Here is a 17,382-nt window from a genome sequence, read left to right as displayed (position 1 = left end):
CAAGTAATGGATTCAGTGAAAAATACACTCAACAGAAATCAATGACTCCCTGAGACATCAAGAAATAGTGCAACAGGGGGGCAGCTGGGTAGCTCAGTGGATGGAGAGCCAGGCCTAGAAATGGGAGATCCTAGGTTCAAATCTGGCCTCAGACACTTCCGAGCCATGTGACCCTGGGCAAGTCACTTCACTTCTATTGCCTACCCTTACCACTCTTCTGCCTTGGAGCCAATACACAGTATTGACTCCAAGACGGAAGGTGAGGGTTAAAAAAAAGAAAAGGAAGAAATAGTGCAACAAAGTCAAAAGACTGAAAAAGGGAAAAATGTAAACTATCTTAATGAAAAACAACTGACCTATAAAACAGGCCAAGGAGAGAGAACTGAAGAATCACCGGCCTCCCTAAAAACATGAAAAGAAGTCCTGGACACTTTATTTCAAGAACTCATAGATAAAAACTGCCCATATCTGATAGAACCAGAGGGCAAAGTGAAGATAGAATCCACTGATCACCTGAAAAGCCTCAGGAATGTCATAGCCAAAGTCCAGAACTTCCACACCAAAGAAAAACAATCTCACAAGCATCCAGAAAGAAGGGGATTAAGTCTGACAGTCAAGAACCACAAACAGAATCACACAAGACTTGGCAGCTTCTATTATAGAGGAGAGGAGATTTGGAAATATAATATTCTAAAAGCCAAAAGATTTGGCTTTACAAGCAAGAGTAACTCACCCTGTGAAACGGAATATAATCTGCGGTGGTGGTGGTGAGACGGACTTTTAGGGGAATAGAGGACTTGATCAAAAGCCCAGAGTCGGGTAAGGACTTTGAAATACAAACATAAGAATCAGGAGAACCCTAGAAAGGTAAACTCATTTGAGCAATTGGAGGAGGTTGTAGGATGATACAATGGTAACATTCTAATAGAGAGAGAAGAAACATGAGGCTCTTCAGACAATTAATGGCTTGAAAGTTAGTTAAAAAAACAGAACAGGGGGCAGCTGGGTAGCTCAGTGAATTGAGATGAGAGGTCCTAGGTTCAAATCTGGCCTCAGACACTTCCCAGCTGTGTGACCCTGGGCAAGTCACTTAACCCCCATGGCCTAGCCCTTACCACTCTTCTGCCCATTGGTTCCAAGGCAGAAGTTAAGGGTTCAAAAACAACAACAACAAAGAACACTGAGGGTTGTTTCTGTTCATAAGATTTGAAGAGGGATAAGAGAATCAAGGGTAAAATGAATATATTAGTATAGAAAGGAGGAAAAGAAGGATGCAACTTATTATTCCTCATAATTGAGGTGTTTGGAAAGGGAGTAAGAAAAGTGGGTGTCAGAAAGTATACCCACACTGCATGTCCCACCCCCCAAAAGAGTTTAATGTCAAAACACATTGAATTCAATATGGAAACAGGTAGGGATTAGAACAAGGGCTGTGTGAAGAGGAAACATAATACTGGGGAAAGAATAGTCACAAGCAAAACAAACTTCCTAATTCTTAAGGGGGGAGTAAAAGGGGAAAAATCAAAGAAAAGAAAAAAAACTGAAAACTAAAGGAGCACCCATTAATTGAGGAACAGCTGAATAAATTCTGGCATCTGGATGTAGTTGCTGTAATCTAAGAAATTCAGAAGAGGTTGTTTCAGAGAATCCTGAGAAGTGAGTACTAACAGAGAGTGATGTGAACAGAATCAGAGGAACTATTTCTTTACTGACAACATTGTAAAGAAAAACACGTTTTGAAAGCCTCGAGAATCTCTGCAGAGGGCCAAGATGGAGCATGTTGCCCACCTCCAGACTTCCTGAGAAGTGATGGACTTCCAGGTGCAGAAAGAGACATGCATTTTGGGCTATGGCTACAGACTGGATTTGTTCTGCTTGACCATGCTTACTTGTCACAAGCTGTGGGCTTCTTTTTGTTACTTGGGAAGGGGGTGTGGCAGAGAGTCAAGTGATGCTCAAAATGAAGGCCATTAAAATAAATTTTTTCACATGCACAGAAGAGAAAACAAGTTCAGAAGAAAGCACAGGTAAAGGGACAGCCAGGTGGCTCAGTGGATTGAGAGCCAGGCCTAGAGACAGGAGGTCCTGGGTTCCAATCTGGCCTCAGAATTTCCTAGCTGGGTGACCCTGGGGAAGTCATTTAAGCCCCATTGCACAGCCCTTACCACTCTTCTGCGTATTGATTCTACGATGGAAGGTGAGGGTTTAAAGAAAAAGAAAGCACAGATAAGTAGGACATTTACAATGCTGTCACTGTAGAAATGACTGTTGTGGTACTACTCACTTCACTCTGCAATAGTACCCATTTCTTAGGATTCTCTGAAATCATCTCTTTCATAATTTCTTATGGGGCAACACTATTCCATTACATTTAGATGCCAGAATCTATTTAGCTATTCCTCAACTTATAGGACGATTTGAGGAAGATCCAGTCTGGCTGGAGCAGTAAATACATGATGAGGAGTAATGAAAAGCAAATCTAAAAAGGTAGATGGGAGCCAGAGCATGGAAGACTTGAAATATCTGGCTGAGGAATTTGCATTTTATCCTAGAACAGTGATGGTGAACCTTTTAGAGATTGAGTGCCGGGATCCCCCCACCTCACCCCCTAGACTGAGTGCCATGCCTTCCCCCTCAGAGACTGAGTGCTGCACCCCACCCCTCCATACCCCAGACAGGGGAGGGAGGAAGTGATCCCATTGGGCTTGTGGTTAGAGAGGCAGGTGATGTGAAAAAATGTCATCAGGTGCATGGAGACGGGGAAGGGAAGAGCTCTGCCAAATTCCCTCTACCTTTCTAGTAATGAACCCTGGGGGTGGTGGCAGGGGGAGAGGGTGGCTGCATGCCCAGAAAGAGCGCTCTATGTGCCACCTTTGGCACTCGTGCCATATGTTCACCATCACTGTCCTAGAAGCACCAGGGAACTAATGAATACTGTAAGATGAGGAAATGATGAGGTCAGTTCTTAGTCTTAGGAAGAGAATTTTGGCAACTGTATTGACTAGAGAAGGAAGATACTAGAAGCAGGCAAACTAGTTAGAAGTCGAGTGTAATAGTCAAGGAAATCAGTGAAGAGGGTTGTGGCTCTGGAGATGGAGAGAAGGGATGCTGTGGAGGTAGAAACAACAGACTTGGCTACTTATTGGCTATGAGGGGGGTGTGAAAGAGAGGGAAGAGGTGAGGGTGACTCAGGTTGTGATCTGGAAGACGGGGGAGGCAGGTTTCAAGTCAAAACAGAACAGGTCGAAGGAGGGGTGGGCTCAGGGAAAGGATGACATGTAGTGTCTGAGATGGCAACGGGGCTTCCAGGTCCCAATGTCTAGCATGTCGTTAAGAAGAGCGACCAGAGATGGTTAAGCAGAATTAGGAGCCATCTGCATGGACGTGATCATCAAAGCCAGGCGTACTGGCGAAACCACTGAGACAAAGAAGAGAAAAGACCAGAAGAAGTGTGGAATGAGATGCAGCCAGCACATGGCTGAGGTTTCCTTAATTTGTTAGGAGGGCTTTTCTTTTAGATTAAGCTTGGGCTGGGTAGGGTAGGAAGGACACAAAACAAGTGCCTGCTCACAGAGAAAGCAAAGAAGATGGAAAATAAAGACAAGAGGCCACAGGTCCACTTGGGGACTAGCTACACTTACTCAGAGGGAATGTGAGGAAGGATGGGCAGCCAGGTAAGGCAAGAGCCTAGAGAAGAGAGAGAAAGCTGATGAGGGCCTACATCGAGAAGCCAGAGGATCACGGGAGCATCAGATCATTGTTTTGGAGCTGGAAGAGATGTCTCCGCAGAGTCCCTAAACCTTAAGTTTCAGATGATGAAATTGGCACCCAGTGGGGCTGCATGAATTGCCCAGGGTGCTAGGTTTGTAAAGGTCAGAGGCAAACAAGGAGCCTGTGCCCTGTGATTCCACAATCAACATTCTTTTTTTTAACCCCTTACCTTCCATCTTGGAATGACTACTATTTTTTAGTTCCAAGGAAGAAGAGTGCTAAGGGCTAGGCAAACGGGGGTGAAGGGACTTGCCCAGGGTCACATAGCTGGGAAGTGTCAGAGGGCAGATTTGAATCTAGGACCTCCCTTCTCTAGGTGTGGCTCTCAATCCACTGAGCCACCCAACTGCCCCACCCAGAATCAACATTGTTGCCACTGATCAGCATTGGTGGTGGTTGAAGGCATCAAAAGCTACAGCACATCAAGTTAGGTTAAGGAATAACTGAGAAAGCAGAAAAGTCACAGGAGAAGACTGAAGGATGATGGCGGCACGGGGCCAGAGGGCGAAGGATCACAAAGAAAAGGCCACCAGATTTATTCATTAAACTGTCAGCAGTAACCTTGAAGAGGAGCCCTTCCATTTGGGTGTCTGAGCCCATCACTCTAGTAAAACTGGTGGAAAGTGAGCAAAAGGTCGGGAAACAGAGGCAATGCAGAGAGACAACTCTAGGAATTGAGATGTGAAGAGGAAAGAGACAGGAGGTGAGCAGGCCAAAAGGTAGGAGCCCATAGAAAGACAGAAGATAAGCGAAAGACCAGGGATAGGGTGGGGGGAACCCCTGAAGTATACAGGAAGGGAGAGGATAGAGGGGTTGGCCTTGATAGAAGGGGAGCCACCTAGTCTTCAGAAGAAAAGCAGAGGGGGCAGCTGGGTAGCTCAGTGGATGGAGAGCCAGACCTAGAGACGGGAGGTCCTAGGTTCAAATCTGGCCTCAGGACACTTCCCAGCTGTGTGACCCTGGGCAAGTCACTTGACCCCCATTGCCTAACCTTTACCACTCTTCTGCCTTGGAGCCAATACACAGTATTGACTCCAAGATGGAAGGTGAGGGCTTAAAAAAGAAGAAGAAAAGCAGACTGTGGATGATCCAGAGAGGTTCTGAAGTATGAAGTAAGGGAGGAAGTAGAACTTATACTAGATGGCCTTGATTTTCCCAGGAAAGGAGATGAGGTTTTCTGGTGAGAATGAGGAGACAGGGAGTAGTATATGGGGCTTAAGAAAGAAGAGCCTTGCGATCGCCTCTGTGGGGAGTGCGATGGAGAGGCAATTAGAGACTACCTAAATAAAAAGATCGCCACGCCAAAATGAGAGCTTGGCTGAAAATAGAGAGCTTCCATTTGGAGCGGACCTAGCCGACGAGGCCGTGTGACTTCCTCCAGCAGCATCCAGCACACTTGGGGTTTGGGGGAAGCTTGAAGAGAAACAGGAGGGGGGGGCGAGGGATTCCAGGATAGAAGACTGCAGAGTATTGAACTGATTAAGACGAGGAAGGAAGGAAAGGCGAAAGGTTGGCTGACTTTTCCCAACGAGTAGCCAGAAAGCACGTTGGGAAATTCAGCGAGAATGGTCAGCTGGCAGGGCATGGGCAGGGCAAGATGATGAGGACTGAATGGGATCCTGGGATGCTGACTGGCGGACGAGGCTGACATTCAGGGTAGCAACAGTATGTCCCAGGGTTGGAGGAAGCCTGAAGAATAGTCATTCCCAGCCAAATATTTCTATTTTCTCAGCATCTCTAATCCCCCCAGGAAATCACTGGCAGTACACAATGCTTAGAAACACATAAGAAGGAAGATATTGCCTAGCAATGGCTTTCTTGGGATGTTTCACTTTCCTTGGGTGATTTGAGACTCTCCAGACAACACTCGGACTAGTTAGCTAACCTTGCAATTGATCCTCACTTCCTTTCGCTTGGAACGGAATCATTTCCCCATCAGTTCAAATAAGCGCTGATGTCCCAGCGGGGCACGTGAGGGCTCCAGGGCTTGCTGCATGCTGGAGCCCAGGAGTCCCGGGCTCCCCCTTCGCCTGATGTTTTCTTCTTCTTGAAGCAGCTAGGAAGAAGGGCTTCATCCTCAAAGTTGTATTCTTTCTTAGACATTTAACTGTGTTGTAGCTTATTTACATGTGAGGAAGGGAATGGCAACCCCATGTATCCTTTGCCCCTGCGGTGCCCTGCTGAACTCCCCTTTTGCCAGAGGACTGTCGATTTACCATAGTCTGCTCACTGTAGACTTACCCGACTACTGTGGCGAAGGTGTCTTAGCCGAGACACCCAAAAATAAAAGCCAAGAAAAAGGAGGTTTCCTGAGAGAGGGTCGGTCTCGCAATAAAGCCGGACCCTGGCGAGCAACCGAAGGCCTCGAGCCTCGACAGCAGACCCCTTATGTAGCCCGACTTACAGAAACGGTGTCAGAAGCGCAGTTAAAGTTCTTTGGCCTAGGGTCGACCCCAGGATAATGCACAGTTTGCAACTCGGCCCAGGGTCCAGGGTGTGTATTCTGACCTAAGGCAAGAGGCACAGACCCATAATAGAGAAGCATGTACAGCTTAGTCAGCCTAATAAGGTCAAAAGTTTAAATCATGGTGGGGGCAATATCAAAGCAGAGTGAATAGAATTTTTACAGAATAATGGCGGAGCAGGGGATTTCACCTTCACACTAGCTGGCCATCTTCTTGATGGAGCTGCCTTGTCCGTGGACCAGAGACGGTGCCATTTCATCTCCAGAACTTCCCCTGTGGGGCTCCAGATCCTGACCGGAGCCTGATGCACCTGGCCAGGATTTCAGGCAAGCCCTCTTCACTACCCAACTCCTTGGCCATCTTCTTGACAGCTGCTTTGAGAACAACCTCTTCTTCATTCCTGTGAGTTCTGGAGCCATGATCAAATCAACTCTGCCACTATTCCTGGAAGAGGTCTGACAAGCTACTCCCCTGTGGCCTCCCTCACCACACCTGGTACTTTCTGGACTCTCCTACATGTGGCGCCTCCCCCAAAGTTCCTTGAGAGCAGAGGCCATCTTGGTTTTGGTATTTGTATTCCCTGCAGTGCTCAGCATACAGTAGGCACTTAATAAAAGCTTTAGACGTCTTTCATTCTAGTCAATTTTTTTGTTTTACAGAGGAAAAAATGACACCCAAAGAGGCTGGGGGATGAGAAGCGACTTGATCCTTAATCCTTAATCCTATATGTTTAGGTGTCATTTTTCTTTCTTTTTTTATTTTTCTTTTCTTTCTTTTTTTTTAAACCCTTAACTTCTGTGTATTGGCTCCTAGGTGGAAGAGTGGTAAGGGTGGGCAATGGGGGTCAAGTGACTTGCCCAGGGTCACCCAGCTGGGAAGTGTCTGAGGCCGGATTTGAACCCAGGACCTCCTGTTTCTAGGCCTGATTCTCAATCCACGGAGCCACCCAGCTGCCCCCTCCTCTCCCCTGTCATTTTTCTTTAAAGGACTCAGTGCTCAAATGGACTGGTGCTCTCACTGATTCTGGAGTCCCCGCATGCTCCAGATCAACCCCGGCCCAGCCATGCTTGCCCAACCTGGACTACTCTTGCCCAGGCTTCCCAAAAGCTTCACCATGGAGGGTCTACCTGAAAGGTGCTGACAACCTTCCTGTGAATCACTCCAGCAGTCTGCTTATGAACTCTTGCTTTTGCCATGGCACTAGCCCATCCTTTCTTTCCATTCGCCCAATTCCTTGATGACTTCCTTTACTCCGATTATTCTTTCAAGTTCCTCATTGGTTATGAGCTGGGCCCTACTCACACCTACCCCGTACCTCTCCGTGGCCCTCTCTGGGACGCACGTTTCTGAGTTCTTTCGAAGCAGCACGAGCATTTCCTTAAGGGGCAGGTTTGACTACGCCGTCCTCCCTGCTCCCTGGGCGCCAGGGGCCCTCTGTTATCTCCAAGCCATCTGATTGGCAGTAGACATTCTTTAGAACCGGAGTCTTCCTCCCTTTCCAGACTTCTTGTCTCTGCACGCCCTACTCTGCTCTGCATGGGAGCCATCTTTCCTCTTGTCCGGCCCAGGTTAGACGGCTCTATCCCATCCCACCACTTGCCACCCCCTGAGCTTGTCCTGGCCTTTGCTGCCCGGGTGCTTTGGCTCACATTATTCCCAAGGCCTCGAAAACTACCCCAGAGACACGGGAAATATTAGCACGTGTTGACTGTGCAGCCACTGCTGAATGGTCCCTGGGTAGACGAGGGGCACGGATTGGGGCGGACTTGCAGGGGGCTCCCCACTTCCCTTTTTCTGAGGAACGAATAAAGAATTTGCCTCCTTGTTTTAGTGACACCCTGTCCCTGGCAGATCTCATGGTTCCCTGAAGGAATGCCCTTTGACACTGTGTACGTGGAGGGAGACAGGACGCTTATTGAAGGAGAGACCGCTGAGTCTGTGCCAACACATATGGTATACATGAGGGAGGAAGACAGTAAGACGTCAGAAACCCCGGAGAGAGAAAGAGGGAGGGAGGGGGAGAGACAGAGACAGACAGAGACAGAGATGGAGACGGAGACAGAGACAGAGATGGAGATGGAGACAGAGACAGAGACAGACAGAGACAGAGATGGAGACAGACAGAGACAGACAGAGATGGAGACAGAGACCGAGAGATACAGAAAGAGACAGAGAGAGACAAAGAGAGAGAGAGAAACAGAGAGAGAGACAGAGACAGAGACAGAGACGGAGAGACAGAGAGACAGAGACAGAGATGGAGACAGAGACAGAGAGATACAGAAAGAGACAAAGACAGAGAGAGACAAAGAGAGAGAGAGACAGAGACAGACACAGAGAGACAGAGACAGAGACAGAGATGGAGACAGAGACAGAGACAAAGAAAGAGACAGAGACGGAGACAGAAAAAGACAGAGACGGAGACGGAGACAGAGAGACAGAGACAGAGACAGAGAGAGACAGAGAGAGACAGAGAGAGAGATGGAGACAGAGACAGAGAGAGATACAGAAAGAGACAGAGATGGAGATGGAGACAGAGAGATAGAGACAAAGAGAGAAACAGAGAGAGAGACAGACAGAGACAGACAGAGAGACAGAGAGAGAGAGAGAGACAAGCCAAGAAAAGCAAGGGTCAAAACTGTTTATGTGTGGTGGGAACAAACCCCTGAAGCTGCAGACTTATGGAAAAACCCAGCTCCTGGGCGCAGCCCTGCCGCTGCGGGGCCTACAAGCCCAGGCTCTGCTAAGAGCAGACTTCCCCAGTGAGATGATCCTGAGATTGTATCCGGTCCCCAAGCCTCCATCTCCTTTCGTGTCTCCTGCCATCTCCCCTCATCTGTATGGCTTCCTCTGGTTTGGCTTCGCTGTGTGTTCTCTGTGGCGCGTGGTGGAAGGGAGCTCAGCTTGGGGAGGGAAATCTAAGATGCCAGCCTAGGAGTGAGCCAGGAAGTCCAGGAGCTTTGCAAGATCAGACCTCAGATGTGTGTGAGACAGGGAGGATGGCAGCCAGCTAGCCTTCCAGCAGCCCCCAGCCACAGGCTTTCTCCTGCTCCACCCAAAGGCGCTCCTGATCTCATCTCTCTAAACGGATCGCTGCCCCAGGGGCCACCCTGACTCATTCACAAGCAATAGAATTCATAAAACCCAGGTGACAAGATTGGCACCCACTGAAATGACGGGGAGTAGGAAGAGCCCTCGATTTCGAGTCCTTCGATCGGGGCTTCAGACCTGGATTTTCCACCTAGTAGCTGTGACCTGGGGCAAGCGATTTCCCTCCTCCAGGCCTCAGTTTCCTTCCTTCCTTCCGGCTCCTGTTCGGGTGATTCTTCACTCAGAGGGCTGCCTCCTCTTCCCGGTATTTGAGTCTCTCCGCAATTTCTCCGGCTATTCCACTCTACATCACTGGAATCTCCACTGCAGCCAAATCCAGCTCTTTGTTCAGAAAAACATTTTGTTGTTGTCGCTGGGGGCGGGGTGGGGGGAGCTTTAGGCGGCTTCCAAGTTTGAAAATTCCTTTTGCTCCTCTGCTCACAGGGCCGCCTTCATTGGAGACCCTGGCTGGCCTGTTTCTGCTTTGCCCATTTATGATGCATGGCATGGTGTGCAAGCTACCTAACTGCTCTGAACCTCGGTTTCCTCCTCAGTAAAAAGCAACGATTGGACTAGATATTCTCTGAGGTTGCTTTCCAGCTCTCTGGCCTAGACGTGTTCCTTCTTGTGCTTGGTCCCCCCCCCCCCCCTTTTCTAGAAGCATTGTGTTAGGAACTTCTAGTTTTCTGGCCACTTCCTGTCTATGACATCAGAGGTGGGAAGTCAAGTGATGAGCCCACTGGAGACCGTGGCTAATGCAGATTCCACCCCTCCCCATCAAACCCCAGCCTTCCTGTGCATCCATGAGGTGTTCTGTTACGTGGATCAAGGATGGACCCAGTAATGGGAGCCATCCAAACCAGAAGCTACAGGGAGAGCTTGCTGGACCAATGTGTCAAGTCCATGGAGCAGCCCCCATGGGGGCTTCCTCCTCCTGCCAGGAGCTGAAGGCCTGCTTGATCCTTGGTTGTATCCCTTCTGTGTTCTCCTTTAGTCTGTCTTGGAGGTCCCGTCTTCTGCTCTGGACTAGAGGTGGTTGATGCTGCTTTGGTTTTGTGGTGTCAGTCTCTGCCCCAGGCTAGGGGAAGCGAGGCTGCTGCTTTACTTGGGTCCTTCCTTTGTTGCTTCTGTCTTGCCACCTTGAATGTTTTTAGTTGAATCCTGTAATCTTCTCATCTATATGTCAAAGAAAAGTTGATTGCTTTTAGCACGGACTATGTGGTTGCCTTCTGAGGTGCCATCTCCGCCACCCCTCACCCTCCACCTCCCCACTGGCAATCCTCTAATAAATAGAACAAAGGCCTGATGGCCTGGTTGATGCCTGGCATCTTTCCTTTTTTTTTTTGTAATTTGAAAAAAACCTAATTAATTAATTAATTAATTAAGGATATTTTCCCATGGTTCCATGATTCACATTCTTTCCCTCCCCTCCTTCCACCCCCCTCCCGTAGCCAATGAACAGTTCCACTGGGTTTTACATGTGTCATTGATCAAGCCCTATTTCCATATTATTGATATTTATACTAGGGTTATCGCTTAGAGTCTACATCCCCAATCATATCCTCATCGACCCATGTGATCAGGCAGTTGTTTTTCTTCTACATTTCTGCTCCCACAGTTCTTCCTCTGAATGTGGATAGCTTTCTTTCTCATAAGTCCCTCAGAATTGCTCTGGGTCATTGCATTGCTGCTAGTAGAGAAGTCCATGACATTCGATTGTGCCACAGTGTATCCATCTCTGTGTATAATGTTCTTCTGGTTCTGCTCCTTTCACTCTGGAGATCTTCCCAGTTCACATGGAATTCCTCCAGTTCATTATTCCTTTGAGCACAATAGTATTCCATCACCAACAGATATCACAATTTTTTTTAACCCTTGTACTTCGGTGTATTGTCTCATAGGTGGAAGAGTGGTAAGGGTGGGCAATGGGGGTCAAGTGACTTGCCCAGGGTCACACAGCTGGGAAGTGGCTGAGGCCGGGTTTGAACCTAGGACCTCCCGTCTCTAGGCCTGACTCTCACTCCACTGAGCTACCCAGCTGCCCCCACAGATATCACAATTTGTTCAGTCATTCCCCAATCTAGGAACATGCCCATATTTTCCAATTTTTGCCACCACAAAGAGAGCAGCTATAAATATTTTTGTTCAAGTCTTTTTCCTGATTATCTCTTTGGGGTATACATCTTTCCTTTTCAGCAGGGAAAAAAGAGCCAATCTTTCTACCATCTAAGGGTGAACCTCCAAACTGTTTGCTGCGCTCCTCCATGTAACTTGCTGGCAGAAGGGTCTGTGAAAATGTAGTGGCATCTGAAAGGGCATTCGATTTATGGGCTTAGTTCTCCAGAGGTTCAAAAGTAACTGTTTCTGAGTTCCAAAGAAGGCTTTGGTTTCTCTTGCAGGTGTTTTTGGTTCCCCACTCAAGGATGTATGGAGTCTGTCCCAGCTGCTTCCTGAACCCCTCTTCTGCCTTCTCGCATGTCCCTGGAGCATGTGGTATTGGCATGGCACGTAGCCAGTCAATTGCTGAATTAAAGAATTTCATATTTTCTTCCCAGTTCTGTTGCAAGAGGGAGATAGGAAATAACATAAAGCTACCAACATTGCCGGTTGTGTCTGCAAGAGGCAACGACGGAGACAGGAACAAGCAATCCAGTCTCCTCCCCCACCCAGGCCTCGTCTTTGTTCCTGGGTGACTGTCACATTCTTTATAGCTGAGTTGGAGGCCTTTCCTCTGCACCCAGAGGCCCTCCCCAGGCAGCCTGTTGATTTCAAGAAGGAGAAGATGTAGTCGTAATGTGTGGGGATGCTTAAGATCTAAGGGAATCACTGGAAACTATAGTGGAATTGTTGGAGAGGAGTTCAAGCCTCCATTAGGGGTGCTGCCCACCTTGCTCATGTTTTTCCCTGTCAAAAGTTATGTTCAGGGCCAATAAGGCTGAGCGGCTTTAGAAACAAGACCCAGCGAGGGTGTTCTATTATTTAGAAAGAGAAATGAAAACCCAAACCTCCTCATGAAACAAGGAAACTTATATCACGACTGCGTTGTGGCTGAAAAACTAAAAAGGCCGTTTTTGTAGTTTTAGGACTAAAGACTAGTAAAGCAGCTTCAAATACTGAGAGGCCTCGTCACCGCACGAGCAGCAATCAGGAGTGGGGGGAAAAGCTTCCTGAGCAAATGCTTGCAATTGATCTCTAGGCTGAGGAGGCAGAGCTCCAAATGGTTAGAGGCCCTGCAAACATAAGGTGCGGGAAGAAAAAAGTTGGTGATGAATGGCGGACACCGCTGGTATTAACCATTGCACTGGAAAAGAATAGAGTTTTTTATAGCCACAATAATATTTTCTTGATGTTGGCTGGACCCTTCTCTTTGGGATACAGACTTTGGGCGACCAAGGTAGTGACTTCTCTCTAGATCTTAATTTTGTCCCGGTAGCTATCTTGGCCTTGTGCTTCCAGACCCCGGGCAGAACTCTTTCCATCTTTGGTGGGGATACTATGACTGATTCCTAATTTCTCAGTGATTAATGAATCAAACATATCTGGTGACTCAAGTATCCAGAAGTAGCCATTTTTGTGGCCATGCAAGGGCTTTGCTAGACAGCATTTGGAGGTGGGAGGAGGCAAGGTGGTTTTCTTGGGGTTCTGAGTGTACGCTTCTAAGATCACAACCCTATTTATATGTTTAACTAAACTATTTTGCTTTCATTACAATTTGAAGTCATATGTGGAATCTTGACTAGTTGAGCTTTAGGGAACACAGGTTTGAACTTGAATCCAGGGAGATGGTTACCAAGAAGATAATAATTGCTTCCTGCGGTGGTTAACCCAAGATCAAATGGGCACTAGGAGAACTGAGGTGCCATGCTGAATTTTGTGGGACTGCATCTTTCTCACGGGCATCTGATCTCAGGCTCTGCTCTGGCAAAGCAACACGGATGGAGACATGGCGAGCTCTTGTTCCACTTTTCAGTTGGTTAGCATTTGAACAGTTTTCTCTTGGCATTGGCCAAGTGCCAACAGTAAGAGATGAATGAATTGAATCTGGCATATGGAAGACATTACTTATGGATGGAGGGTGGCAAAAAATGGAGTATTTCAAGCTAGGGGATAGGAAGCAATAGGACACTATTGGTCAGGGGAGCTAATCTAGCTACACAAAAGGGGCATGACTAGAGGGAAGCCAGTTGATCAGAGAGGTGGCATCATATGTCTCACAGGGCAGGCCACACCCTGAATCAGTATAGGAGAGGAGACTTGAATGGCTACTGAGCAGGAAGAGAATAAGGAAACCACCGGATGATTAGGGAGCTCTAGGATGGGCACGCAGGTACGGTCTTGCATTGCAGGTCCTGCCTAGGCCTTTTGGCTTCCCTCTATCTAATTTTGAAAGGTCAACCTAACCTACCAAACAAGTTCGGGCATGTGACTCTAATGACTCATCTCTTTTTGGTGTTCTTTATAACAGCTACATGTAGAGAAGTCAATGCATTCCCATGACACAAGGGCTCCACTGTGGGGAATTTCTTACCTCTCTTACTGTCTCCACTAAGAAAACCCGAGAAACTATCCATCTGACCCCACCCTGTATGTCAGCACTGGCTCCCCTTGCAAGAATACAGTTCACGGCTTTCACAGGCACAAAGGCTTACAGATCATATGATCATGCCTCAGTTTTCTCTTGTGTACAATGGATTATTACATGAATTAAGTGAGATAATATATGTATGGTGAAAGCCATCCCATAAAGCATGCTTAGAGTTACCCTTCCTGGTTCTACTTGGCCACATTGGAGCTTTGGGGCCTTTTAGACATGTATGATTCATTGCCAAAGTGTTTGTTCCTTGAGATGTTGGAATGATCTCCTCGTTGGCTGCTAAGGCCAAGAGTTTTTTATTTTTTTATTTTTATTTTTTCCTCTTTACCATTTATTATTTTATATTTTATTTTTATTTTTAGTATTTTCCCCTAGTTACATGTTTCACGTTCTTTCCCTCTCCCCCAAACCTCCCTAACCCCTCTTAGTCGATGCACAATTCCACTGGGTTTTACATGTATTAGTGATTAAGTCCTGATTCCATATTAATGATAGTTGGATTATTGTTTAGTGTCTACGACCCCAATGATATCCCCAACAGCGCCTGTGTTCAAGCAGTTGTTTTTCTTCTGTGTTTCTCCTTCCACAGTTCTTCCTCTGAATGTGGCTAGTTTTCTTTCTTGTAAGTCTCTCAGCCTTGCTCTGGATCCTTGCATTGCTGCTAGTAGAGAAGTCCATTATGATCAGTTATGCCACAGTGTATCTGTCTCTGTGTACAATGTTCTCCTGGATCTGCTCCTTTCACTCTGTATCACTTCCTGGAGGTCATTCCAGTTCACATGGAATTCCTCCAGTTCTTTATTCCTTTGAGCACAATAGTATTTCATCATTGGCAGATACTGCAATTTGTTTAGTCATTCCCCAATGGAAGGACATTCTCGAGAGTTTTTTTAAAAAACCCTTACCCTCCATCTTACAGTCAATATAGATTCCAAGGCAGAAGAGCGGGGCGGGCTAGGCAATGGGAATGAAGTGACTTGCCCAGAGTCACACAGCTAAGAAGTGTCTGAGGCCAGACTCAAGATCAGGACTTCCTATCTCTAGGCCTGGTGTTCTATCCCCTGGGCCACCTTGCTGCCCCAGAAGAGCCTTTAAAAAAGAGGGACCACTTGTGGCTTGGGCTCTCTTTTTTGAATTCTCCCATGTGGCCAGTAATGTGCTTTATCTCCAGACTTTCCATGATGGTGGGAGAAGTGTGATGGTCTTTTCAGCCACAATGCTGCTGTTCCCATTGGGACCATAGATTCAGTAAGGTAAGCTCGTGCTTGGGCCCCTGGCTGCCTTTTTCTGCTTTGCTTCCTTCCTAGTCTAGGTGACTGAACTTGACTGACCAAACTTAAGGCAGATGAATTAAAAATTGGAGGCGACTATGCGTTTAAGAGGTCTGAAGGTTTTGGTTCTAGTAGGCAATATTAATAATAGATAATCTCATAAACTACTTAGAAGGGAATAAGCTATGAGAAGTCTGGAAAGGGAGAAAGGGATCAGGTTAGAGAGGGCTTCGGGAGCCAAACTGTTTTGCTTATCCTTGTCAAATGTGCACTTGAGAGCTCTCTGAGTTTAGCATTTCTTTTTGTGTGCATATGAAGGGTATTAATAGCTGTCCCATACCTGATTCATACTGTACATCTAACTTCCGCTTTTCCAGATGTGGGTTTAAAGCTAAGATTTAACAATCTATTCCTAGGCCACCAAAGTGGAAGGCTTAATGAATTGGAGAGTGTGAGAAAGGGGAGTCTAATTTTTTCATTAGAGGTCAGACTCCCCCAGGTTTGAACTTGGTCTAAACTGCATGTTTGGGTCTAGAGCAGATGGGTCTCTTTATGGGAAAAGGAGTGACCTCAGTATCCCGGACCCAGTGGGCTCAGCAATAGTTGTTAAGTCTGTAAAGCTCTAGAAAATCTTAATGCATTATATATATGATGACTTATTTTTATTATAGACTAAGACCACGATGGTGAACCTATGGCACATGTGCCAAAGAGGGCACACAGAGTGTTCTCTGTGGGCATGCACACAGTCTCCTGCCAGAGTTTGTGATTGGGCAGAGGAACTTGGGAAGAGCTGCTCCCTTCCCCCTCTCCACCATGCCTGACAACATTTTTTTTTTTTTACATCACCTACCCCTCTGCACAGCAGCCCGATGGGAATCCTTTCTCTCTCCCCTGTGTGGGAAAAGGAGGTAGTTGTGGTGTGCAGCACTCAGTCTGAGGTGAGGAGCACAGCACTTGGTCTACGGGAGGGCACAGCATGCAATCTCAAAAAGGTTTGCCATCACCAGACGAGGAGATTAACAAAATATTACAAATGCCTCTCAACACCCAGCAAATCTCCTCAGAATGACTGTATGATGTTATTCAAAATGCCTTAAGTTGTTCCAACAGGATATGCAGGGGAAGGTCTTTCATGTCCCAACAGCACAGTCCACTGAGAAAGTAAGGAGAAAACAAGGAATATTCCTCATTACGGAAACATTTTCATTACCTGGGAGGCTACCAATAGAATCACAGAGCTGCAAAGAACCTCTGAAGATCACCTTGTCTAACCACTGGTGACTGAATATCGTCTAGGGAAACAGGAACTACAATGACTCTAGAGCACAAGAACTGTCATTAAAAGTTATCCCCTAGTCTCACAATGTTAGAGCCCCAGCGTTCTACAGATGAGAAAACTGAGGCCCAGAAAAGCCATACATACAGTTGGTGAAAGTATACTTGAATTGCACTCCAGGCTTGTCCCATGTGGTTTTTCCCAGTGGGCAAACTGAAAATGCCCTCCCTGCCTCCTGACCCTCCGCTGGCTTCAGCGAATTGTTATCATGGCCTGGAGCATAGGATTTAGGAAAAATTCCAAACTGTATTTTGCCAAAGACACCTCACATACAGGTTCCTGGTCAGTGGGGAGAGCAGGAGAGGTGCCTGGCCATGCTGGAGCGATTGCAAAGGTTCCCCATTCCTCTCGCCCCCTCCCCCTTCCTCACCTCAACTGCAAGGCCACTTGTTGGCTCCTGGGGGAGAAAACAAACTCTTTTCTCAAATACCTCCTGCAGCTGGGTCCCACACTTGGACACGGGACTTGGCAGGCTGACCGCTTTCAAAACGCTCAAGTGCCGTTCAATAGGCTGCCAAGCCATGTTGCAATACTGGACTCTGGGATAGCCCAGGCTTGGGCAAGTGCAATCTATGAAAGGTTATTCGGATTCTTGTTCAGAAACAATCCACACATTGGAAATAGGGCAGGGGCGGGGAGAGAGACAGAGACAGAGGAAGGGAGAGAGACAGAGAGAGACAAAGACAAAGAGAGACAGACAGACAGACAGACACAGAGGGAGAGAGAGAGAGAGAGAGAGAAAGAGGGGGGAGACAGAGATAGAGAGAGAGAAAGAGGGAGGAGAGAGGAAGGGAGAGAGAGACAGAAAGAGACAGACAGACAGAGACAGAGGGAGAGAGAGAGAGATAAGGGGTG

This window comes from Gracilinanus agilis, chromosome X, assembly GCF_016433145.1.
Source record: "Gracilinanus agilis isolate LMUSP501 chromosome X, AgileGrace, whole genome shotgun sequence".
Taxonomy (NCBI): domain Eukaryota; kingdom Metazoa; phylum Chordata; class Mammalia; order Didelphimorphia; family Didelphidae; genus Gracilinanus; species Gracilinanus agilis.
The sequence above is the reverse complement of the archived record's forward strand: the minus strand, read 5'-3'. Positions refer to the sequence as shown.